Below are 26,309 nucleotides of genomic sequence, written 5' to 3' on the forward strand. Positions count from 1 at the left end.
CTCAGTATGTCTGATATTACTATAAAGAGTTGAAGAATGTGCACACTTGCTTAACAAAGAAAATGTCCTTATCCAGAGTTAAACTGTAGGTCTTCTCTTCATTTATAATATTTGAGAAACAATGATCTTGTACTTCATTAAAATCAGTCTAAAACCTCTTTCAAATGGTTACAGGAAAAATTATGATTAGAAGAATTCATTTATAAATCTATCTAAAGGCAAGGAGTAGACCATATAATTGCATGAAATATTTTGCTGACTTAACATCAGTAACCTTCTTATCTTCATATTTAAGCTTTTAACTAGAAACTAGCTCCATTCACAATTTTTAGTGTCAATGAATTGAGAGAATTAAAAATTTAAATATATATACATTTTTCACTGTTTATAAGACAACCTAGACATCTTCATTGATTGTTTTTGTTAATTGTTAATTCATTCTGCTAATTTTGTTAATAATTAAATTTGAACCCAAAGTTGTGGGTTTTAAAAATTAACTTCCAATTTTAACTTAAAATGAAATTTTCTTTCCCTTTAGGCAGTTTGTACCTGCTAATTTGCACAATCATTTATGCATTCATGTACTTATTCATTCAACAATAATTTGTGAACATCTGATATGGGCTGACCCCTCTGACAGAGGTGTAACAGATGTAGAAGAATGTAGTTGACCTGGACCCTGTCTTCTAAGGTTCACTGTCTAGTCTTGGGGGTTGAACTGGGAAGAGAAGAGAATTGTGCAAGTAATACCAACATCAGATAATGAATATTTTCATAGGAGAAGTACAGGTTGCTATGTGAGCACTTAATAGGAGACCAAATGTAGTATAAGTAGTCAGTCTTAGCATTCTGGAGGTAGGAACATAGCATCGAAGGGCTCAAAAACGAATAGAGTAAGGCCGATCAGGGTAAGGGAAGATGAAGTGGAGTGGGTGGTATTTCAGAGAGAATAGCCAAATTGTAAATGGTCGGGTTTCCCATAGTGGCCTTGATAGATACAACTCATTAGGCCCTATCTCTTGAAGAATAATCTTTTACTACAGGAAAAGTATTTTGTGGATTTCAGTAGAATTGCCACTGTGTATACACAAGCTCTGCCTGAACAGCATTCTGAACTTTGATTCCACAGTAAACATACGGTCTTTAAACTGGGATCAAGCATAACTGTCAATATTAAGTGATTTATGATCACCTTTAGATAATCAGGCATCATGTTCTATTGACTGACATGCCAAGTACTTGATAGCACCAGGTATTATGGCTAATGCAAATTATTTTTCCTGTGAGTTTAATTAAGGGTCTTCATATTGATGTAATTAAAACTGCAATGGCATTTGAAATGCATCACCTAAATAAAGCACCCTAAGGCTTACCCTATTAAGATTTGTAAGAGATCTAAGTAATTGCAATTTGCATTATTTTACTCCACATATTACTTCTCTGAAAAAAATCAATGTCTCTGCATATTTACCTATATATAGCCATATTATTATCAAGTATTTCATTATTTTCATGAACAAAATTGTCACTAATAGCACATCAACATCAGGTATAGGAGCAAATGCTTGGTCAATATTTAAATTTAGGAGTTTTCATTGCTCATTATCTGTCTATTAAGAATTACAAGTTCCAAATTAACTGAGAATTCTGTGTTAAACGCATGCTTTATAATGAGATTGTTTGTTATCTCTAGCCTTCAACAGCACTGGTTAAACTTCTCAGTGTACTCACTAAGTTGATACTTTTTACCTGCTGCCTTCACACCTAGTACAGTGTGATATTTAAAAAGCAAACTAAAGAGGAGTATCGTTTATTGTTAACTTTGTCCTATAGATGTCCTTTGTACTTACAGTTCTCTGACACACAGAGGTACCCACAGAGGATAAAGAGAAAATATTATGCCACAACATAGGAGCCATTTAGCTCTCTGCAATCCAAATCAGATTGTCCATACCATCCTAGAACAAATGAATGACTATTAGGTACGATACTGCTATACTGTATTAGATTATTGAACTCATTTCAAAATTACCAATTTTTCATATATATATATATAATTATCAATTCAGTAAATGTAGATAATCGCAATTCTATCTAGGAAACCAAGGCTTAAAATGGTTAAATAATGGCAACGTAGGATTCAAACCCCAGCAGATGATCCAAAGGCCGCAATAATAACCTACACCTCTCAGGTATTAAAAAGAGTAGAAAAGGAGTTTCTTTAATGTGAGGTTGATTTTTAAAAATTAGTGATGAAAAACAAACCAAAAATAAAACAATAAGCTCCCAAAATATTGTCTTGAGTCCTCTAGGCTCTGACTAACTCCACCTGTATTTCAAGAAACCAAAAGAAAATGAAATCCAAATAGTGACTTTGAAACATTGTGTTTTACCTCTGCTTACTAAAACTCTAGCGATAAAGAAATATTTGCACCATAATCTTATGGAAATATAGTAAACTCATCATAAGGTTGTTTTATTGAAGAAGCCGTTTTTTTTCAAAGTAAATAGAGATGGAAGAACAGATGTACAATAAAAGGAAACCACACATTTTATTTGTTCCTATTCTGATTGCCCACACAGTCTGCTACAAGAATGCATAACTACTTCCTGCTCTGGTTACCATTGAGCATACCACTAAACAAAATTATTATATCCAGTGGCTATCTTTAATGTAGAGAATGAATATTTTATTCACAGAGAGCATTTGAAGTTTTCAGTCCTGAACTTGTAATTTTTTTTGTGCAATGTTCCTCGTGACTACTCAAAAGCTCAATAATAATTTCTATTGCATACAATGTTCACTTCTAAATCTTTTTCTTATCTATGAACTAGGTTTATCTTCACGCCTCTGGGAAGTAATTAAGACTATCCCTATTTTACAAATAGAGAAACAGAGTCACAGGACTCCGTCACCCATTTAAGTGAACAGACTTGCAGACCAGATAGTAGCTTAAAATGATTACCTGCCCCTCAGCCTGTTTTCCAAATTGTCACTGAAATGACTATCCATTATAAAAATAGAAATCCTATATCAACACTGGAAAATGGCCATGGGGACGTCACACATCAGAGTTCCTGAGCTGTTTGCTACCTGCAGACATTATTAGGACAGGCCAACTCAGTCCATAACCACTGGGGAACATCTGAGAGAGTGAGTGAATGGAATCCCAGCAGAAACCCAAAACACCTTCCAATTTGATTGAGTGAGGATGACTGTCACCTTTAGGATATAGATTAGAGACCACTGAGAGCAGTGATCACATGGCAGGCTCTTTCTCCTGCTGTGCCCATCCAAGAATGAAAACACTGCCATGGCTAACTCCTGCTGAGAGTAACCACAGGGAGCTTAAAACAAAGCCTCCAAATTCTTTGACACTCCCCCCATCAATTTGCAATTGCTCTGTCTAAATGATGACACATATTTTACTCCTTCATATTGATCCACTTTTCAGAACACCAGCATATTTTCATATGCCAAGAGATGTTTTGTATTTTGGTTTTTGTTTTGCTGTCCTTACTGAAGGAAGTGTATGCTAATTAATGTTTAGATATTGGGAGGATTTTGTCTGAGAAAATGTGATTCTATGTTTAACTTTACTTTTTAGGTCCAGATGAAGGGATATGAGAAAGTTAACAGTAAGCTATAGTATGACTGTATCATTTCAGATTTTCAGTAATAGAGCTGGGGACAGATAGAGTAGAGAGTTTTACCTTTGTACTAAAAACATCCTAGAATTGAGCCTGGGGCATTGCCCCATTTTTTTCTTGGGTTGGTTGTTTTTATGGTTAAAAGTAACTATAAATAGGTAAGAGTTAATGAAAGCAAGTAAAAAACAGAGAGAGCGAGAGAGAACAAAGTGATAATAGGAATTTCTGACTTTAAAGAGAAAGAGCAAATAGAGATGAATATAAAAAAGGAGGAGGAGAGAGGAGAAAAGTGTTCCGAACTGAACTGAAGAAAGACCTGGTGTTGAAGGAAGAAATATATCAAATGTTAAAAGTTTGGATGGGAGTCCCAGACCATCACAGAGAAGACAAAGAATTCACAAGGATTCACAATCAGGTAATAAATAAAAATACCAGTGGATCAATAAGGCTGATTTGAGAACTTGACAAATCATAGGCCACAACAGAGTTCTTAATAGGTTAATTCTGAATCCGACAGCTATACCCACCTGGTCACTAGCACAGCCATGCAACGGCAGACCTCCAGCACAGGGGCTGGCAGCTTACCCCAGGGGCCTGGGAACAGCATATATTATCCTGCAGGCTGCATTAAAGAGACAGAGAGAGAGAGAAATGTTCAGACGGTGCTGACCATCATCTACCAAACTCACAAATCAGGCAAGTAACTCCTCCCAAGGAACTGGCAGGAAAACAGGAAGAAGAGTGTGTCAGGGACCAAGAGTACTTACCAAAGACCCCCTCATAGAGCCATGAGACAAGGGAATAGCATTTACTTCCCCTATGCAAACACATGCTTGGCAAAATTGATTGAAAAGGTATATATATACATACATACATATATTTGGATACATTCCTGGAATTACAATGATGGGGGAAAATTCATGCATCCATTCAGGCAGAAAACAAGCAAAAATTACATTATCTCTGAAAGGAGGAAAAAAATCAGGTTGTTTTCAGTTTTTTTCTCTCTATAACTAACTCTCCAGGACAAAATGGAAACATAGCTATAAAGCTTTGAGGAAAAAATCTGACACTAAGCCAAGAAGCAACAGAAATACATTGCCAGGAATATTATAGGAACAATAGAAAGACACTGCCAAGAATGTAGAGCTCAGAAAACCACCACCTGCATTATATTCCTTCAAAATGATTGGACACCAACTCTCCAGCTGATGGAGAGATGGATCTAACACACTCAAAAACATAAGCCATTGTATTATAAAAGGGGTTAGTAATAATAAAAAATATTAGCAGCACACAGTGTTGCTTGAATATTTCTTATAACATGCCCATCAAATTTAACACAACTATATTAAATATTGAAAGAGAAAAATATATATTCTAAAAATGAATAATAACCTGGATTTTGAAGTCTAGAATTATATTACAATAAACTAGAAATTTCAATATAAGGGGTGGCGTAGGGAAGCAACTAAAGTACAAGTAGCTAAAATTATCATTTTCTTAAAATTACTAGAAATTGCTTCATTTTTACTTTAATTATTAGAAAAAAATTAATGTTTTAAAGAACACTAGAATAGCATATCTTCCACATTTCAAAGGAATAAAAAGATAAAAAATTAGACTACCTGAATATTAAAAAAAAAAAAACTCTTGAGTTGTGGGTTGTAAAAGATATCAAAGCTTAGATGATGGGCTATGTAAAAGTTAATAAAACTTAAAAAGTACTACATATAAATCAGGTAGTTTTGACAAAGATAAACTCACTGTATACATTCACTGTAAAGAAAGAATAAATTAAAAAATAAGTGACTGAAAGTTAAGGATAATAGGAATAGCTGTTAAATAGTAAATAACAATAATAAATAATAATATGTAAAATAAACATAAAAGCTGGTTCTTCCACAAAATGTAAAATTTAAAAATTTATGATAAACCTACACAAATATAGAGAACAGAAAAATCAGGAATGATTTAAAATCATTAAAGAATACTACATACAAAAGCATACTTCTTTTGAAAAAAAAACACAATGAGATGGTCAATTTTCTGGGAAGATATAAATTACCAAAATCCATTTATGGGGAAAGTAGATAATGCTTTGAGAAGAAAATTTGTAAGTTACCAAAGCATTATATTCAAATATGTCTTCATACATTGATATATTTACAGATTAGGCTTTCTCAGGTTTCAATGAATAAATGTTTCTCATATGATATAAACAATTCCAAAAGCTAGAAATAGAAAAAATTCATAATTCACTTTTACATAGTTAGCATAATGAAAACTTGGCAGAGATGGTAAAAACACATAGGCTGAGAGCTAAATCTGAGCTTATTCCTGAATATATAAAAGCATGTATGTGTGTGTGCACTCAAGAAATATATCCTCTGAGTTTTTTATTCCTTTCCATTGGTTTCTTTGTTTTAAGCAAGTGTAATACTCATAAATTGTATTTGTAAAAAATTTCCGATAAAGCTTTGATAGAGCTTCCAATGAATTCATAAATTATTTGTGTGTTAATGTCTTTATATGTCAATTTATCCCATCCAAGAGTGTCACCTATCTTTTCATTTTCTGAGCTTTTTGAGTCCTTTAATATATTTTTAATTATTCCCCACAGAAATCTTAGGACTACGTTGTCTAAATATAACATACAGTATACTTTTCTTGATATTTTAAATGAAATTGTATATTTGTTAAATTTTCTGGTTGCTTGTTACCATTGACTTTTTATTAATGATTGTCATAAATCAATCTTATATCTAGGAAAGTCTACCCATCAGCAATATTGGATAAATTTTTAAAATGCGGAAAAACTAAAAAACTCAGAAAAGCATAATACCGGATTTTTATCAGACAAACGACATTGAAATATGAGAATGGAACAAAGATGTTTACCAATCACAGACTAACAAATATTCTGAAGTATTATTAAAATATGTAATTCAAACAGAAGAATGGGTTCAGGAGGAAACACCAATAACGAACAAATTTTTTAAAATTCATTATTAAGCCTAAATAAGTGGGTTTTAAAATTTATTAATAACAATCTGGAAATAAAATTTTACTTGCTATCAGCATGGAAGTAGGTGTTGGCAGGGACAGATGCAAGCAAAAGTATGATACTCTTCTTGACTTAAACAAGGGGAGAATAGAGATGGTGACTATATTATTACAAATATAAGCTCAAATATGTCTATTAAAAATCTAGAGGCCCTTTTTCCTTTTCTCTCCTTCGGTAGAGGCTAAGAAGTGAGCCAGCTGTGTTGACATATTCAGCATGACTTGGGCCAAGGAGGCTTGAAAATATTCAATATACACTTTAAAAAAAAATTGTACATACACAGAAAATGACCAAATTCTAGATCACACGCAAGATAAATCCTGTAGTTTTCTCAATGAGCACATCATGATTAAGAAGCATTTATCTGTGAAGTACAACAAAGGAAAATCTAAAAATGTAAATTACATATGCAATTTACTATACAATAAAATTATGTAACATCCTAGTTTAGACTGAAAAGAATTTGATAAATGTTAGCATTAATTATGATTGTAAAAATATATGATGTGGTAAACTAGAAATCAAATGGAATGTTCTTGACTTAATAAAAGATATGAGCCCAAACCCACGGCAATCACTATATTTAATGGTGAAATATTACAAGTCTTCCAATTAAAATCAAAGATGCGATAAGCATGCCATGATCACTACTCTTATTGTATTGCTACTTGTAAAAATCTTGTTCTGGTCTACAAGTTGGGTAAGAAAAAGAAAGTAAATAAAAATATTGAAAGGAAAAGACAACACTGCTATTATGTGTAGAATGTACAATTACCTACATATAAAACTAAAAAGCACGACTTGTGAACTACTAAAACTAATATTTAACAAGATGACTAAATACAAGAATAATGTATAAAAACAAATGGCTTGCCTATATGCCAGTGTGAAAGAAAAAGTTAACTTAACCAAAGCAAAACACATTGTGATGGTGGTGGTGGTAGTAGGGAAAACCACATTATAAAATGTTTATGAAGATGGGGTGGGGGGAATGGCATGGCTCTCAAGACCGTAATAACAAAGTGAGATTATAACATTTTAAAGAAAAATTTATCCTTAAGAAAACTTGGTCAACTCTCTGTTGAATCATTAACATCTTAGCTAATTCTCTTTCTGAACCATCATTAATGTTCACATAACACATTTATCTGCAAGTGTATATTACAGCTTCTAAACAACTAAACCACATAACAGTCTTACGTGTGAAACAGGATGCACAAGGTCCTGGGTTCAATCCCCAGTACCTCCATTAAATAAATAAATACATAAATACATAAAATCTAATTACCTCCTCCCAAAAAAATAAAAAATAAATTAATTAATTTTTTAAAATAACCAGTTTGAATATATACTACAAATCCCATTCAGAAGACTAAAAAAGAAAATTTTAAAGTATCTGGGAATAATATGTAAAACTTGAATAGGGGAAAACTATAGATTTTTACTGGAGACCATAAAAGAAAACTGACAAAGGAGAAATACTACCATTGAGGTGAATATTCCATATTGCAAACATGTCATTTTTCTCCAATTCTTGAATTCTACAAATTCAATATCTTCCAAAACAATATTGTGTGTATGTGTAATTCATAGAAAAAAATAATAACTTGATAGGGACTGGAATTTAGTATGGTGATTCAGGTGGACTTTAACCTTACTTTTAGTAATTTAATTTTATACAGAGAGGAGGTGTTCAGTTATTACGTGTGTGGTCAACAACTAATTTGAAAATGAAAGATATTTTCTCTGGTAATAATAATAGGGTTATTCTCAGTATTTTTACATTTTATTTATTCATTCTTTTTTATATTTCTTATAATAAACATGTAATTCTTTCATAATTAGAAAAACGGAAACATTATTTAAAAACAGATATCACATTATGAAGAGGGGAAATTCAACTGACTCTTAGCTAGAATTCTGTGAGGTTACATGATCTAGATTCATGCCACCAAAAATATAGACATAATATAATATGAAGGGTTGCTTTTTTTTTCAGTAATTCACTTCTAGGTCTCCAAAAGGGAAACACATATTTAATGGTATAAAAATCTATGCCCCAGCCCTGTGCCATTAAGTATTCTCTTTTTAATGAAGGCCTGTGTATCTTCTTGCCAAGGATTCATGGTTGTGCCAGGGAGCATTTAAAGATTATAAGGATCTATGGCTTTACATCCCTGAGAGCACCATAGCCTAGAAACTGACTGAAATTCAATTCAAAAATTCAGCATGTGTTTCTAGAAAATCAGGTTTAACAAGCCAATGCCCTGGGATCACTAAGGACACTAAATAAACAATCTTTATTCTCATTTCAGCACAGTGCTCAGAGGGGCATATGAAGTAGAGAAACCAAACCAGCCCTAGCAATTAATAGTGAGATTAAAATCATAGTCATACTCTCACCACACAGTGGACAATAAGGAATACTCGCTGTATCAGATATACCCTGTCATAACTCTTCTACCATTCTGGCAAAGTAGTAATTAACAGATCAAAATAAAAAATTAATGTCTTCAAGATGGTAAATTTTTAATAGCTCAGTGCATACTAATGTTAGATACACTTTTTAAAAAGCATATTTCTGAGTCATTTGAAAAATTGTTGTGACAATACCTCAGTGAATCTAATAAGGAAATTATGTCCAGCCTCTATCAAACATGAAAATGTTAATCATATTATAGAAACTTCATTTGAACCTTTCAAAATATTTAAGAAGTTTTAAATGCTTCAAAATAGAAAGTTCTCTTAATAAAATTCAACATCTGAAGTATCTAGTGGCTAAAGAAAATAGGAGTCCTACTTAAAAAAAAAACAATGGGGAGAAGACAGATTGATGATTCAGCTTTTATTGAAAATTCTATTATTGTTCCATCATAAACTTATTTCAGAATTACGGGCATGCATATTTCCTGAAAAGATTCACAGAGATAATTCAGGGTAGCAGTAACAATGTAGGTGCAATATGTACATATGGAGAGAACTGGTTCTCCCTCCATAAGACTGGCATTTCTAAATCTTATAAAAAGCAGAGGCGAAATCTCAACCTTAAGTGACACATATGTGAAGTTGCCATAAGTGGAGACTTTGTCAAATGAGTTTTGTTTAAGAAAAACCAAGGAAAATGAAGGGACTTGAGAGAGTCACTCCTGGTAATAGTCTATCGGACTGCATGACATGTGGAATTACCAGTGTATTTCAAAATCTTGTCCAGTAATGGGGATTTTTTCAATGATTTTCTTCTGTCAGCTATAAAATTGGTTAGTCAAATATATTTAAAATCTGGACTGGTAAACTATTGGCAAAATTATACTTAAGACACGAGCTTTGTTGTAAGAACAAAAACAATGTTTAACAGAAATGAAAAGTTAAACTGCACTTCTACAGTTGCTAGTAGTCCTTGAGGCAAACGATCAAAAACTTCCCACCAGAATGTCTATAAAAACAAAACAAAACAATAAACTTCACACTAGCACCCAAATCAAACCCTAAAAGAGAAATTATTGTTAGCATGTAGAAGAAATTTATCCTAAGGATAGGATTGACAAAATAGGAAAAGCTCACTCAATGTGAAATATATATATACAAAAGCTTCTTCATCACTACCTTCTGTCTCAGATAATTTGTAACTTCCAGAATTTCTGGACCTCTTGCTTCATTGGATCTACATTGTTTTGGCAACAGACAAAGTAGATTTTCATCTTTCCACTCCCAGACTCAGCCCCCACCAGGGAATTATGGAGAAAGCAGTTCATAATTGTTAAATAACTAAATGGATTAATCTTTATTTTCATTCAGACCTAGAAACCCATTGAAGGTAGCAAAGAACTGGTTTTGGCACACTGTTTCTGTGAGGTGTAGCCCCAACCAAAAAAGCTTTAGATCTAGACAACAGGAGACAACAGGACCTGGGACAGCAAGTATTAGAAAAATGGAAATGAGCATCACAGAGTGTTCTCCTACATGCATCCATCCAAGGAGCCACACCAGAGAAACAATCGCCAGACACTGGATCCTGGGAACTGTGCTTTGAGCTCCTGAGTCGAACTGCTCTCCTGACCGACTGCTGAAAAGAAGATTCTACCTGCACCCAAGTGGACTTTGAGCAAATCCAAGGAGCAGCCCTATACCTTGGGTGTTCACCAGTAATGGGGATAGAAAGATGTCTCCTTTATCATGACTAAGAAAGCCAACAACATGGAGCCTGTGAAAAACACAATCATGGGAAAGGAACCATAACCTTGAAGACCCAGAGTTAAGCTCTTTTCTGAAAATAATTGAGTACAAGAACCAGAACAAACTTGGAAAAAAAGGTATCTAGCATCTTCAATAGCGTGCAAAAAGAAACAGAAAGCCATGAGGAAATAATAAGCTGAGACAAAAAAAAAAAAAGGATGAAATGCAAAAACAATAAATTAGATGACAAAGAACTGAATTGCAACAATAGAATTATAAGCCACAATGGAGGTAAAAGAGAAATTTGCTCAAGGTGGGGAACTGTGATCATACAACTCCCTTTCCTGCTATCACAAATGACATGAAATAACACACACACAAAGGTTTTTTTCAAATAATTAATTTGTAACAGTGCAGGAAGAGAACCTGTGCAAGATGGAAAGGAGACAGTATTAGATTTATGAAAAATTAAAGCAGAAGAAAATTATAGCCCTAAGAATGCATGGAAATAGATTACTATGGAGTAAGGGTTGTTTGTGAGGAAGGGGTTTCAAAAGCACCAGGGAGTGAACACAAGGAACCCCACAACTTTCATCAAGAAGAATGTTGCATTTGGAGAACTGCATCCTCACCCAAACTAGCCTCCAATAGCATCCTGTATTTACACTTTTACATAAAACATAGCAGAGTGGAGGCACTAGAGCCAAAGAGGCAGAACAATGGCCCAGGAAGGCAAGTTCTGCCAGAAAAGATGTGGAACGGCTCCGTGCTGCCCAAAACTTTTGGGCAATGCAGGTGGCAGTACAATGTGTCCTACCCTTACAGTCATATGAGGCAGGTTGCTATCAGCATAGTAGGCCAGTCAACAGGGATTCTCTCATTCAGAGATGATCAGAAAATTTTAAAAATCACAACCATTTGATATTCCTAACTACTTGAGAAAAACAACACCATGGAGAGAAACATGTCAACAAAAAAAACCTAGAAGTAACATAAAACACACACACATACAGATGTAAAGTGAACCAGGCAAACTGTCAGTTGGGCCTGTCTTTAATAATCTCAGAGAAATTCAAAACAATATTCATGAAAAATGAAAAACCACCAAGAGATCATTTTAAAATAAGGTTTTATTATGAAATATGTTAGATATATTAAAAAAGAAATGATGATATAATTAACACCCATGTCCCTCTCATCCACCTTCAACAATCATCAACTCATGGCTGATTGTATTTCATTTAAACTCCCACTTATCCCTCCACCCCAGTTTATTTTTTAAAAGGTACCACACATGATACCATTTCACCCACAAATATTTCAGGGGAATTTTGTTAATTAAAAATTTTATCAGCAAAATTAAAAATTCCATAGATAGGCAGAATTACCAAATAGACACAGCCAAAGATAAAATTTAGTGATCTGGGAGATGGAACTAAGAAGTTCCCTGGGAACAGAGTACAAAAAGATCAAGAGGCCATGTGTTTCTGTAGAAGCAGAACCTGAGACAAGGGTTTGCCTGTAAGTGATTTGTTAAGGGAGTACCCTAGGGAAAAAAATTTGCAAGGGAGAAGGGAAACAGAAAAGAAAAGAGGAAGAAGTCAGCAAGAACATGAGTTCAAATGACATCAAGCCTCATTTTGTTTCATGGAAGCCTCAGGGAAAAAAAAATTGCACTGGAGAGTTTGTCTCAACTAGAGGCAAAAAAGTTATAGCACCACATTTGTAGTCCTTGGACACTGGCCACTTTGCAAGTAAAGCAGCTACGAGTGTCCAGGAAAATTCTCTATAGAAGGTTATAGGTATGAATAGTCAGCAGCAATTCAGGTGGTAGTTGGGAAATATGCTCAATAAATCAGTAAAAGTGATACCTGGAAACTGGGTGGAGCATCAACAGCACCAGCCTCTGATAAAAGGATAATTAATCAAAAAGTTAAGTGACATGGAGAATGGATACAGAATTTTCAGTATCTTCTAATAGAAGTCACAGAAGGATAGAAGAAAAAAGGAGAAAACAAACAATGAAATTATAAAATATATTTTCCCAAAGAAAGGTGAAATCCTTCAAATTGAAAAGATCCATCAATTGTTCTAAAATCTCAGCATAACGTAGAAAAGTTTCCAGAGAGGGAAACAGTCTAGCTAATATGGTAGAGGTTAATTTTTATGATTAATGTTCAGACTGTGACACCAAAAAGGCATGAATGAGCAGAAGAAATATAGATTTATTAGTATCTTGTTGAGTCGTATGTGTCTTGTTAGCCTCAGTATATTGAGTTCTATATAAACGGCATATTACTTAAGCTATATACCAGTTGTTTCTCACACAAGGATAAAGTGTGTAGCATGACAGTCACCAGAATTTTTGGTTGGTTCCCCAAACTTTTATACTTGATTAAGACTCACTTCCCTGTCAGCCACGTTGTCTAAGGCCGTCTGGCTACTGCATCCCTATTGGATTGATGGAAATCAGAGCAGTTTGTCTAAACAACTCCTGGTTGCTCAATATCCTTATCACGCTCTGTTGGTACAACTCTGTATCTATATCCCGAAGGTACATCACCTTTGCATATGGTAATGATTTGAATATGATTTCTGAATCTGAGCATGCAGTCCATTAACCAGTCTAATACTGATCCATTTTATCTTCAAAGAAAAAAATTATATTAGACATCTTATTTATAACATTGAATGTTAAAATACAATAGAGCAACGACTTCAAAATAATAAATGAAAATGATTTGACCTCTAATTTATGTACAGCAAACTATCATTCAAGTGTGGTCTAAATAAAAATATGAAGTCTAAATTTTAAAGCATGCAAGAATTCCAAAAAGGAAGATGTGAGATACAAGGAACAGTGGAGAATATCTTAGTTAAGACTAAATAAATGTTCATCCATAGACTTAAAATGTAATAGCAGTCTAATCCCAGGTGATTATAATAATAGGGGTTGTTACGGAGGAGTGTGGATGTGAAAAGAAGACGAATGGAAGTATGTAAGGTTTCTGAGTTGCTCTGGGGAAAGCTGTATATACTAGCTTAATTTAGATCTTAAGAGAAAAACATAAACGTAGAAGTATATTTTAAGATGCAAGAATAACCATTATAAGAGTAGAAAAAATGTATGACTGTCAATCAACTGGAAGGGAGGAATAAAATAAGTTCAATCAATCCAAAAAAAGACAGAAAATTAAAACAAAAAACAAAAAAGCAAGACAAATAGAAAACACAAAATAAATTTGTCATGGACAAGATTAAGATTTAAGAAGATATACAGCAAACCCGCAGCACTGTGGGAGGTAGACTTTATAAGCAATCAAGAAATGAAGCAGATCAAAAATTGGTAAACATCAAAGGGTGAAGGTTTCTTTGCCCCTCATCCTCCTTTTTCCTTCTCTTCTTCTCCCTTTTCCAAGTCTTGGATGAAATCCTTAATTTGGTATAAAGATAGAGCTAGAGAGAGAGAGATGATATATAAAGAGAGACACAGACATACAGAATCTTTATTAGCATAATGATGCATTGAAATTATGGTACAAGAATTAGTCAATATTATTTTAAAAAATATTTCTTTGCACTTCATTCCAGGTCTTGTGCCAAACGGGATTTTAAAGTACAATATCCCCTCTCCAGTCCTGAAATGGTGCTTAAATTGGTGGGAAATGATTGAAAAAATATCGAGGAGATTATGAAGAAGAAAAGAAGTGGGATTCAAGAAGTTTCAATAAGTATAAAGAAATACATTAAAAGATCCTTGTAGGTGACACAGTAAGGGTAAGACATGCTGTGTATCATTTCCTGGTGTATGCGAGTATGTGTGGAAGACAGACAAATCATCCTTAAACTTGCTGTTGCCGTAACCAAAGTAAATGAAGATTTGAATAACATTTATCAAGCATTTTCACCTCACCAATTGGGAATTACAAGAGGGACATAATTTTTTAATAAATACTTTTTCAAAATGAAATTTTCTTGTAGTTACTGTATATGTACCAAGCAAGCTAATAACTTAGGATTTGGTTGTATTGGGGGGGGGGGTATTTTTTGAATGATTTGTTAATTTTTCTAACTTTACAAAAGTTTGAAGCTTATACCTCAACAGTACAGGGATATTTTAAGTCACACAATTGTGAGCAAGCAAGAGCAATATTGTTTTAAAGGTTTCTCTTTTTTCTCCTCATTATTAGGTTGTTAATGTATCAGGAAGAAACTGCAAAATCTTGTGTAGGCTTTTTCTAGTAAGTTCAATATTCAATATATATCTTTAATATAACATATGGTATATATATTCTGTGTTATATATTAAATATAAATAAGAGGCAGTATGCATTATTTTTAAATGTACAAAATATATACAAAAATTAATAATGTAATAATTGTGAACTAAAAGCCGTCTCCTTAAATATTAGTGCAGATATTAAATATTATAATCTCATTAAATATTATGCAGATATTAGTGCAAGGAATTCTGCTATGACCACTACCATCCAATATCATCCTTATAGTTGAAACCAATAAGATATATAAATAATAGTATAGGTATAAAAAGGTAGAAGAAAACAGTCATCTTTGGTAAATAGTGTGAATACCTGAGAGAATTAACTGAACAACTACTACAACTAGTGAGACTAGAGTCAGTACATTGAAGCAATAAAATATTAGCTTATAGAAATCACTATATCACATTAGAACAAGAATCAATTGAAAAATGTAATATGAAATAGAAAATCCTATTCATGGAATAAAACCCCAAAACAACAATAATAAAAAACCAATACAACAATTATTCTCAAATAAGTCTAACATGAAATAATTAAGACCTACATAAAGAAAACTATAAAATGTGTGGAATAATTTTTTAAAAAGCTCAAATAGAGAGAAATATGTAACATGTTTCTGGATGAGAAGACCTAATTTTATAAATATGTCTATTCTTCCCCCAAATGAATTCAATGCTTTTGTGATTAAAATCCCAACAGGATATTTCAGGGGATTTGTTAAATTGATTCTAGGGTTTCCATATAGAAAAAATGTTCAAAACTAGCCAAGAAAATTCTGAAAAAGAATGATACATTCATTTAAAAATATTTGTTGTGTTCTCTATTGACATGTGTTGAGCACTTACTGTGGGAGGCACCAAGCTATGCACATTAATGCTTTTTCTCTTAGTCCTCACAGTAACACTATAAAATAGAGGCAAATATTATCACCATTTACATTTGAGAAAACTGAGTTTCGAACATGAATGTTAGCTTTGCCCTCATCAGTGATGAAGTCTGGATTTGAAATAAAATTCATTTATGTTCAGAGCTCAAAAATTGAATCAATATATTCTATAAAGACCACGAAGATGACACAATACAGCAATGTTTTAATATGTTCAACCTAACTACTAACTAAGGAAATGGCTAACAAAACAATAATGATTAACTATCAAATTGTGTATGATTTTTAAAAAATACTCAAAGTGGATCAGGGTCGGATGTGGACATATAAAATTTTACAGCCTTTCAGGAGAGCATTCTGACAGAAGTCTTGAGAATTTTTTGATACAGTATTTCCACTTCTTTTAAAGATGCAATAGCAAAAAACTTGGAACTCAATTAAATGGTGAAACACATTATGGCATAAGATGAATGACTTACACAGTGTTAAAAACCAAAACCAAGTTTTAAAAGAGTATAACAACATGCGGCATGATAATTACAGAACATTAAGTAAAGAGGACTGGATACAAAACAAAGTATAAAATATAAGCTTATGCCAAATTTTGTATAAAAATGTTTATATAAAGTACTATGTATATATTAAATAATTATATAAATAACATAATATTTATAAACAAGTATGTTCAGAAAATAATTAATAGTTTTTTATATATTTAAGAAAAAAGGACCACAATAATACTAGGGATTATGAAATTAAAGAAATGATTTTGGGAGAGAGGGAGGTGCTAATTTTCTTCTTGAAATTTTTCTATACTTCCTTAATTTTCCATAGATGAATATGTATTACTTAGCTAATCCAAATACATAAATATAATCAAAAGAAAAATAAGTGAGTAAAAACAATCCCACTGTCTTTCACATAGAATCCAATTAAAACTTCTAACTATACTAAAGCACTGTTGGTAAGCCTTCATCTGCTTTTCCTAATGGAGGTAAAATGCTAATTAATTCAAAGGTAATATTTAAAGTTTATTTTATGTAACATGTCAGCAGATGCAGTTAAAAGAGAAAAGTGTGTTTTACGGTTCTATGGAAGGTAATAAATGTCAAGACACATGTAGATACAGTTATAACTTTATGAACACCCAGGGTAATTTGCACAAGGAAAACCTTACACAAACACCAAATGAAAAGACATGTTTTCTAAGCACATTCAGAGGACTGTTTTTAACTCCATGTGCAATATAGGTGAGACAGAGGGCTAAGGACTGCAGTGTAGTGGTCTAACAATAAACCCCCTGCAAGTGTGCCATTTGATGGGGTGTTAATTGAGTAGCAGGTGAACATAAATAGAAAGCACCCAGGGTGTGTAGGGGGGAGTCTTTTTGTTGATAAGGAAACATAAAAATGTTGAGCTTTGTAATAAGAAATAAAGACAGTCTGGGGTTTATTTCTCTGACTTCGTTCTAACCTCCATAAGCATGGGCCTCTCTAGTTTAAAATGCTTGCTAGGGAATAATCACATGGCATTTAAAATGCATGAGTGATTACAGAATAAGTCGGAAAGGTTCCCAAAGCTTATGAAAACCTAAGGGTTTGTTTTAGTTTTGTTTGTTTGTTTATGCTTAGATGCAATGTTTTGAATAATTGTTGCTGCTTCCTGAAATCATTGGCTCAGAATGTCTCAAGACGTATAGAGTGGCTGGGCCATTCAGCATCTAACGTGAAATTTCATCAGGATTTCATCAGGACATAGACAGCAAAAAACATAAAAAAGAGTGGATAGAAACATGAAGAATGACTCAAGCTTTGTAAAGTTCAAGAATTTTTTGAAAGAAGAGATTTTTCTGTGTAGTTCACCTAGGCAGGTTGTATGAGAATACACAAGTAAATCCTTAAATAAAATATTTTTAAATTCTAGTGTTGATATTTCACTTTTTCCAGGAAATTTTCATAACACAAATACATACAACCATCATATTAGAGATTTACTTTCTGTGAGAAATATCTTCAGGTGCTCGTACACTACCGTGTTCTCCCAGAACGTTGCTCACTTGAAAAGAATGAGGTCCCCGCACACTGTACTGTCACCTCTAACAAGGCATTAAATACATCGAAGATGCATGTAAGACATTTTAAACTAGTAAGTTTTAATAATGATAGCTAACATTTATAATGCATTTCCTGTGCACTAGGAACTGTGATAACCTCTTCACAAACACCATCTCATTTGAGCCTCATAACAATCTAAAGAGGTAAAAATTCTTCATTCACACTTACAAATGCAGAAAAATACAATCTGTAGAAAAATGAAGTATCTTTCTCATAGTCACACAACTAATTAGCTGTGAAGACAGGTTTGAATGCATGTTAAGCTGACTCCACATGGAGCACAAATCTTTAAATTGCTATACTATACTCTCTCCAAGACTAACCCTTTCAAGTTCCTATAGAATATTTACCAAATGAATGCTTTGTTATAGTACAGTATCTTGCTATTCTAAGAAAGTTAAGATAGAGGCACAAACAGTTCACTTCCTAATGTGGTCTAGAGCAGTGATTTTCAAACATTAATGTTCAGACTAGCCACCATGGAGCTTGTTAAAGGGCAGATATTGACTCAGTAGGTCTGAGGTGGGACCTGAGAGTTTGCATTTGTAACAAGGACCCTGTGATGTACCTGCTGCTGCTACTTGAGCAGCAAGTATAGAGGGTCTGTTGGAGATGGGTGGAAGGGACCAGTCCCTTAATAATAACAGGTCCCTTAATGACAAGTTATTATTCTGTGCCCTACTTTCCATTCCCTACTTTCCGCAAAGTCACAGTCTAGTCTGGAATACCCATCTCAACTTCCTGCCTTTTTCTACTTCTATCTTATTCTTCCCTCATCTTGAAGAAGAAAACTGGAATGGTAACATAAATATAAATACAAATGCTGCTGTCAAACTCTGGCAGAGAGATAGCCAGTTCAGATGTGTATTAAGGAAAAATAACCCTATATCTTCTTTGTACTATTTTATAGATTACAGACTATGTTTATAGAACTTCTAAAATAAGTCTTATAACCAAATCCTACCTATCACTAAGCTCACAGGGTACAATCAGACAAATGAACCAAAAGCACCATTCTGATAAATATTAGAACAATTCATTAAAAATGAGAGCCACATGAAGTAGAATGGGCAGTATCTTAGGAGTCAAGATATTGCCCAGAAACCTAAGATTCACCCCACCTCTCACCCAGCCCCATCCCTTCATATTCAGTCATTAATCATATCCTGTAGATTTACCCTCACAAACAGCATCTCCATTCCGTCTGCTATTGTCTTAGCTTAGTCCATTATCACTTCTCACGTTACCATAGGTACCTAACATGGGGAGGGAGGAAGGTTCCTATCTACCCTCTGGACTACTTTAAGACCATTCTCTACACTGTTGTCAGAGAAGCATTTCTGAATTATTAATTGAATGTCACTTCTTTCTTTACATCCTTCAACAGCTTGCTGCATCATTAAAGTTCTGACTTCCCTGTTTAGCATACATGGTTCATTGTGATCAAGATCCATCTGTCTCAGTGGTTCATTCCTTCCATTACCTCACACAAACCCCTTACTAGAGGCGTACTGAACCAGAATATAGCTCTCGCTATTGCATCATTGTGTTTTATACCTTCATGCCTTCCCACATGCTGTTTTTATTTGGAAGTCTTCCTCTTTCTTACCTTCCCCCTTCTTTCCAGTCCTCTCTTTCACACACCTAGCCTATTTTTCAATACTCAGTTCAAGGAATGTTCTGGAAGGTTCCAGAATCCTCCCATTAAGATAGAGCAACTATAGTAGGAAAAACAAGACCCCAAGGACTGCATCTACAATAACACCAGGTTATAAGATCTACTCACAAATCCAAAATATGATTGAGTGTGGCTAAATCAAAAACTACAAGACCCATATGGTATCAAAAACTGTGTGGGAGAACTCAGAGGAAAGACAAAGTTACCAGTGATAACCCCAAGAACTGGAAACCCCCAATTCACTATCAGGAATTCACTGGAAAGTACTGGAAAGGGCCTTTATCAGAACAGCAGGAGAAAACGGGAGAGGATTTTTGAAGGTTTAAATCAACTGATGAGTGCAAGAGGTCCAAAGTATTAATGGTCCTAGAGAATTTTGGGGTCTGAGGCCTATAAACTCTCAAAACTGGCAAACAAAACAATCCTTACATCATAGAGCTTAGCAGTAAGGAGAACCTGTTGGGATTATAAACCAAAGTGAGCAGAGCAGGCACTATGTGGGCAAAGAAAAGATGAGAGAAAATAAAATTTGGAAGAGTTTAAGGCCAAGAAACTTTAAGGCCATTTCTTCATTAAAGTGGCAAAAGAAGGAGCTATTCTAGCCCACCCTTCTCTTCAAAAAGTACAGAAAAAGTTATTTCACTTTTAAATGAACAGCAGCCAAAGAGTATGACAGAATTCCACATAAAATTAGTATAAAAATGAAAAAAAATAGAGAGTAAAATAAATCCCTCAGATAATCGAAGCATACCAGAAAAATATGCCCACAAAAACAAATAAAAAGCCTAATGTTTCAAGATGAGCTAAAAGTAACTGAGTAATGATAGAACATATAAAGAACAACATAAATCAGAATTTGAAAATTCCTAAGTGAGGCAATAGAGAGAAAGAAAATTTGAAAAGAGAGATAAGAGAATTCAGGAAAGAATTTAAAATGAAAGGGAAAAAATCACCTCCAAAATTCAGAAAATAAAAGCAAATAAACACAACAGAAATGTGCTTTAAAAGAAACAGAATATGGAAAAAGCAAAGTTTTACAGATAACAGAAATTAAGAGACATATTTTTAAAAGTGTTCAAGAATAATTGACAGTTAAGAAAACAGCCAAAGAAGATCCAATATAAATATAATAATCCACTGAAGAAGAAAACCAAAGCAATGAACAGAATAAATACTAAAACTATAATTGAAGGAAGCTTTTCTGAAATAAAAATATTTGAAAATAAATATTGAAAAGGCATATCACACAACTGGGGAAACAATAGAAAGGTGAACACTGAGACATATTCTACTAAATTACTGGACTTAAAGAAAAATACATATACACATTTATACACACACACATATATAATGACATCCATACAAAAATATGAACTTCTTTATAAGGGAAAAAAATTAGATTGTCATCAGACTTTTCAGCAATAAATCTTTACGCAGAACATAATGATGTACTATTATATTACAGCTATTCAATAAAAGAAAGCATGAACAAGGACACAAACTGAACTTCAGGTAGAAAAGCTATAAACTTTTATGAACTTGCAAGTGCTCAGGGAGTATTAGTCCCTTGAACTTTTCCTGAAGAATCTGTCATACTAGGAGCTTCATACAACAAAAATAACTTGAGAGGCTTTGGCATAAAGACTAGAAGTAAATGTAACATTTTTTTTCTAGAGAACTAAGGCTAACGGTTCTAAGAATAAAATGGCTACACATCCTAACAATGTAGATAAGGTGCAAGCATCAAAAAATGAGAAGTAAAATAAACTCACTGGCTGTTTAACTGGTATTCATTGGGTTTACAAGGATACTACATCAGCAGTTGCTGGGTGAGAGGCAGGAAAGAAGAATAACGTGGTAACCAGTTGGTTTTATTATTGCTCATAGTAGGAAACAATAGTCAACAGCCAAAAATGGAGAATAGAGATGAATATAAAGACGATATTAGTACAAAGGTAATCATTAAGACAAAAATATAAATCTTCCCAAATGCCAGAAGACACTTTAAAAACTTTTAATTTACTTGTGGAGGAAAGAAGGAAAGAATTAGAGTGACACAATCAGAGGCAAAAACAAGCTTCTACCTAGCTTCAAAGATTTAATTTGTTTTGTAATTATGTAAAATATCTATATATTTATATATCTATATATAATATAGCTATATAATACATATATTTCATTCATGTATCTATATATACACACAGGAGAGAAAGGAACGAGTTCAAGTGACTTTAAAACATGGTAATCTGATTGTACATCCCTGGTGGGACATGCCCTGAAGATTAAAAGTATAGCAAATCAATAACAAAACAAAAACTTAAACTGGTTTTGGAAATCAGTTGTTGGTAGACATGATGGTATTGTTATTTTAAGATTGTTTTGTGATTAGTATGGGACAAACAAATCAGAATTATGTTGGTGTTATTAAAAGCAAGGATTTTTCATGGTGAAAAAAAGGAGATACTACTGTAACATGGATAAGGTTAAGTAAAAGCCTTGTAGTTTTGAATGTGAATTGGATGTATCAACATGAACTTATGATTTATTTATTTTTTCAATACATTTCCTAAGTCTATTCTCAAAAATGTCTATAAACAATGGCAAGCCCAGCCAATATGAGTGTCTCTAGCCCTTAGAATGTGGGCTCCAAATAGGATACCCCACTAAAAAACCAGAGATCCTTGGAGAAATTGGTCATTCTAAGTCTGGGATGGGAAATGTTCAAGATGAGCCTTGAACCCCTAATGAATTAATGAGTTAGCTGGAGCAGTTGTCAGGGTGTGGTCACTGGGCCAGAAGCACCAGCATCACCTGGGAACTTGTTAGGAATGCAAATTCTATGTCTTTCCTCAGAACTACTGAATCAGAAACTCTGGGTCTGGGGCCCAGCAGTCTGGGTTTTAACAAGCCTTCCAAGTGATGTTGATGAATGCTGAAGTTTGAAAACCACTGGCCTAAGGCAATGATTATCAATGGCTTTTAACATCAAAAAATGAGAAACAACCAGACATTATATTCTTTTTGAGAGAAATACGTATTGCCAACATATGAAATAATCTTTCCCCTACACCAAAAAAAAAAAAAAATTGAACCTGTGTCAGATTAAACTCTAGTTGTTATTATAAAGTTATCAGATACAGGAACATAATAAACAATAATACAGGAATGCAATTGACAAAATTCAGACTAAGAGAAATTCTCTAGATCAAATAACCTGGTTTTTCTAACAAAGAAATTGTAAGGGAAATTCTATATATATATGGAAAATCTTTAAATTAGAAGAAACTAATTATAATAATACATACCTTACTTGATTCCAATCCAAATAAATCAACTGGAAAAAAATTATAGTACAATTAGATAATTTTGAATTCTATGTAATCATATTGAGGCTTTACAATTGATTTTTTGAGGATGAAGATACTGTGCTTATGTTTTAGAGATACATGCTGAAATATTTAGAGATGAACTTGTATACTGTCCAGAAATAATTATAAAAATAATCCTAGGGATGGGTTTGGGAAGTGGATAAGAGGAATTAAACTGGCCGTGAGCTGACAGAATTGATACTTGTTGAAACTGAGTGATGTTACTTAGGAGTTCATTAAAATATTCTTTCTATTTTTATATATTTGAATTTTCCAATAACAAAGTTTTATATCAAGCATCATCACTTCTATAAAACTTCCCTTAACACCACTCTCAACTTGACTTGGATAACCTTTTGCTATATTTCCCCAACACTCTGTATATAATTCCTTCTCTGTGATCAGTTCCTTGAGGGGAGGTGTGGGCTTTGTTTGCCTTTATAACCTGTGACTATAGTGCCTGAACATAGCATCTTTTTCAGTTTAGGGTCCTTAGGGGAAACAGAAAACACACTCAAACAGGGTAAGTGAAAGAGTTCAATAAAATAATTATTTCCAAGGATGTAATCAGGGTTAAAAGAACAACCAGGGATGGTGAGCACCCGGATGTAATCAGGGTTAAAAGAACAACCAGGGATGGTGAGCACCCGGGCCTGGCGATGGCAGGAGGCTATTACCTCCTCTTGCCCAGTGGACCAGGGGAAGGGAGATTCACCTGCAATAGCGAGAGCTGTAGCTTTAGTGAAGGGCTCCTGAGAGGAGCTGTGTCCTTTGTTAGAGGAATAAACCTAGAGCTCTCCAGGAAGCTTGCTGGGGAAATATATATCTCAAAGTCATTCCAGTATCCAGTTAGTACCTCCCATTAGCTGAATCCAAATATGAGCAAGAGAGCCTGTTAACCAGTCAATGGGGAGCAGGGTGGAAAGTGGATCTGGAGGGCGAGATGCAATGTCACAGAGACAAGAGGCTTCTGCTCATCTTTACAGATATAGAAGGCTCCCAATCATGATTCCTAAACTGGTTGCTGTATGTATGCACACTAGGTATGTGAGCATGTGTTGATATATGTGTGTGTGTGTTAATGTGCGTGCATGCGTGTGTGTGCGTGTGTAGGTAGGGGCATTGATGAAATCTTTCTCAGATAGATTCTCTTGCTTTCAGTCCCCAGAGCACAGATTTAGAAAAAAAAATCAGATCACTGTGGCAGATTATTAAAATACCTACATTTTTCTATCAATTATGATAAAGAAGTTTTGTCTTTTATGCCAGTTTCTCCTCTCTAATAAAGAAAATTTATTTGGATGCATACTGTATCACCTCCAGTAGTATTTTTAAGCAACATGCTAATATCAGAATATCAGCATAAATACACCTGCAATTGTCAGTTAACCTCATGCTATTATTTTTAGACTGCCTGCGGCAGTATTATCAGTACTGTCAGAAGGAAAAAAAAATAACACAGAATAAGGCATTTTCACATTCTTTTCCATAAGCCAAGTCACAAAATGGGCTCATTATCAACATGTGGTTTCCTGCAGTTCAGTATAAATATATCTTTAGCTCTCCAATAACTGCTGTGGAGTTGTATAATTTAGCAAAATGTAAACATGTGTTCCTCCAGGAATGATATGCTGCCAGGCAAATGAGATTTGTCCCCCCAATCCTTCCTTGAAATAAACTAATTAAGCCTGAAGATTCCGGGGCACAATTCTGGAGAAAAATGGTTTTCTGGAAGATCATAATGTTGCTTCTACCCCATCAGTTCAAGCTGATGGTCTTGTTAAAAACATTCACATCAAGAAGAGGTTTTTTTTTTTTTTTCTTGTCCCAGATTCTCATAGGATCTTTATCTTGTGAATATCTACCAGCACCTATGGGAACTAAAAATAAGTCTTATTTTGAAAAACATAAATCTCTATGCTTTGGACAGTATCTGCAATCATATCTCAAGGGGCCTTCTTTCACCTGATGGCAGGGACTTAAATTGTGGTATTTCAGCTAAAGTACCAGCTTTACAAATCCAAACATTGAAGCATTACTAAATATCACAATAGATGACAATAAAAACATACCATCCTTCATATGCGAAGATGGTTTAACCATGTACCAGTAAGATGGAGAGCACATATTCTTGTTCTAATAGAAGTGATGGATTTGTATCATTTACTACACAGATACCATGTTCCCCTTGAAACTAAAAAGCGTTCTTGTTATAATTGTCTATGGCTTTTACTCTAAATAGCTACCAAGATACACAAGAATCAAAACTGTGACTCCTGCCATACGGGCCATAAAGCTCCAACCAGATCAGTCCCCTAATGTACCTGAGTCATTTGTAAAGTGGGGTGGTATGCTTAGTAGAGCACACTCTGCAGAGAGATGTGGTTTTGGTTCTTTCTGCCACTTACAAGCTGTGTGAATATGGGCAAGCCGCTAAACATACTTGAATCTTAGTTTTCTTATTTATAAACTATTTATAATCACTTTTTCCCTACAGAGTTGTTCTGAGGATCAAATAATATAATGTATGTGAAAGAACTTTATAATTTGCTGAGTGCTATCTAAGGTAGTTCACTGTCCTCTGATTTAATTGTTTTATCTGATCAATCCACATTGCTTGAGATTTGCCAAAATAGGATTTCTAGTTCTAGTTGTTTTCATTTCCTTTCATCTTTCATTTACCCTCGCTTTCTAGTCTTTCCGTTCTCCTTCATGATTTAAAATACTAATTTCCAGTAAAAAAAAATCTCAAATCAAAGTAGTATGGAGAAAATATTTAAGCAAATTTCACTCTCACTTATTACCCATAAAATTGCATCTATTTCTAGCCCAGCTTTAGGGATTGCAACCAGAGAGACCACAAATATAAAGACAGGCCAAGAGACAGCCTCAGAATTGGGGACCCAAAGATGTTGATAAGGTGAAAGGCCAGCCCAGAACAGCCTCACCTAGAAGGGTAGAGAGTGTGTCTCAAAAGGATGTGAGCCTGCAGCATGAGGGGTTGGGAGACTCCAACACTTTATGCAGAGATCCCAGAAAGAGGAAAGCAAAGCTATCTGAGAATGTTTGGGCTCAACAGTAATTTCTCT

This window comes from Camelus bactrianus, chromosome 6 (assembly GCF_048773025.1).
Source record: "Camelus bactrianus isolate YW-2024 breed Bactrian camel chromosome 6, ASM4877302v1, whole genome shotgun sequence".
Lineage (NCBI taxonomy): Eukaryota > Metazoa > Chordata > Mammalia > Artiodactyla > Camelidae > Camelus > Camelus bactrianus.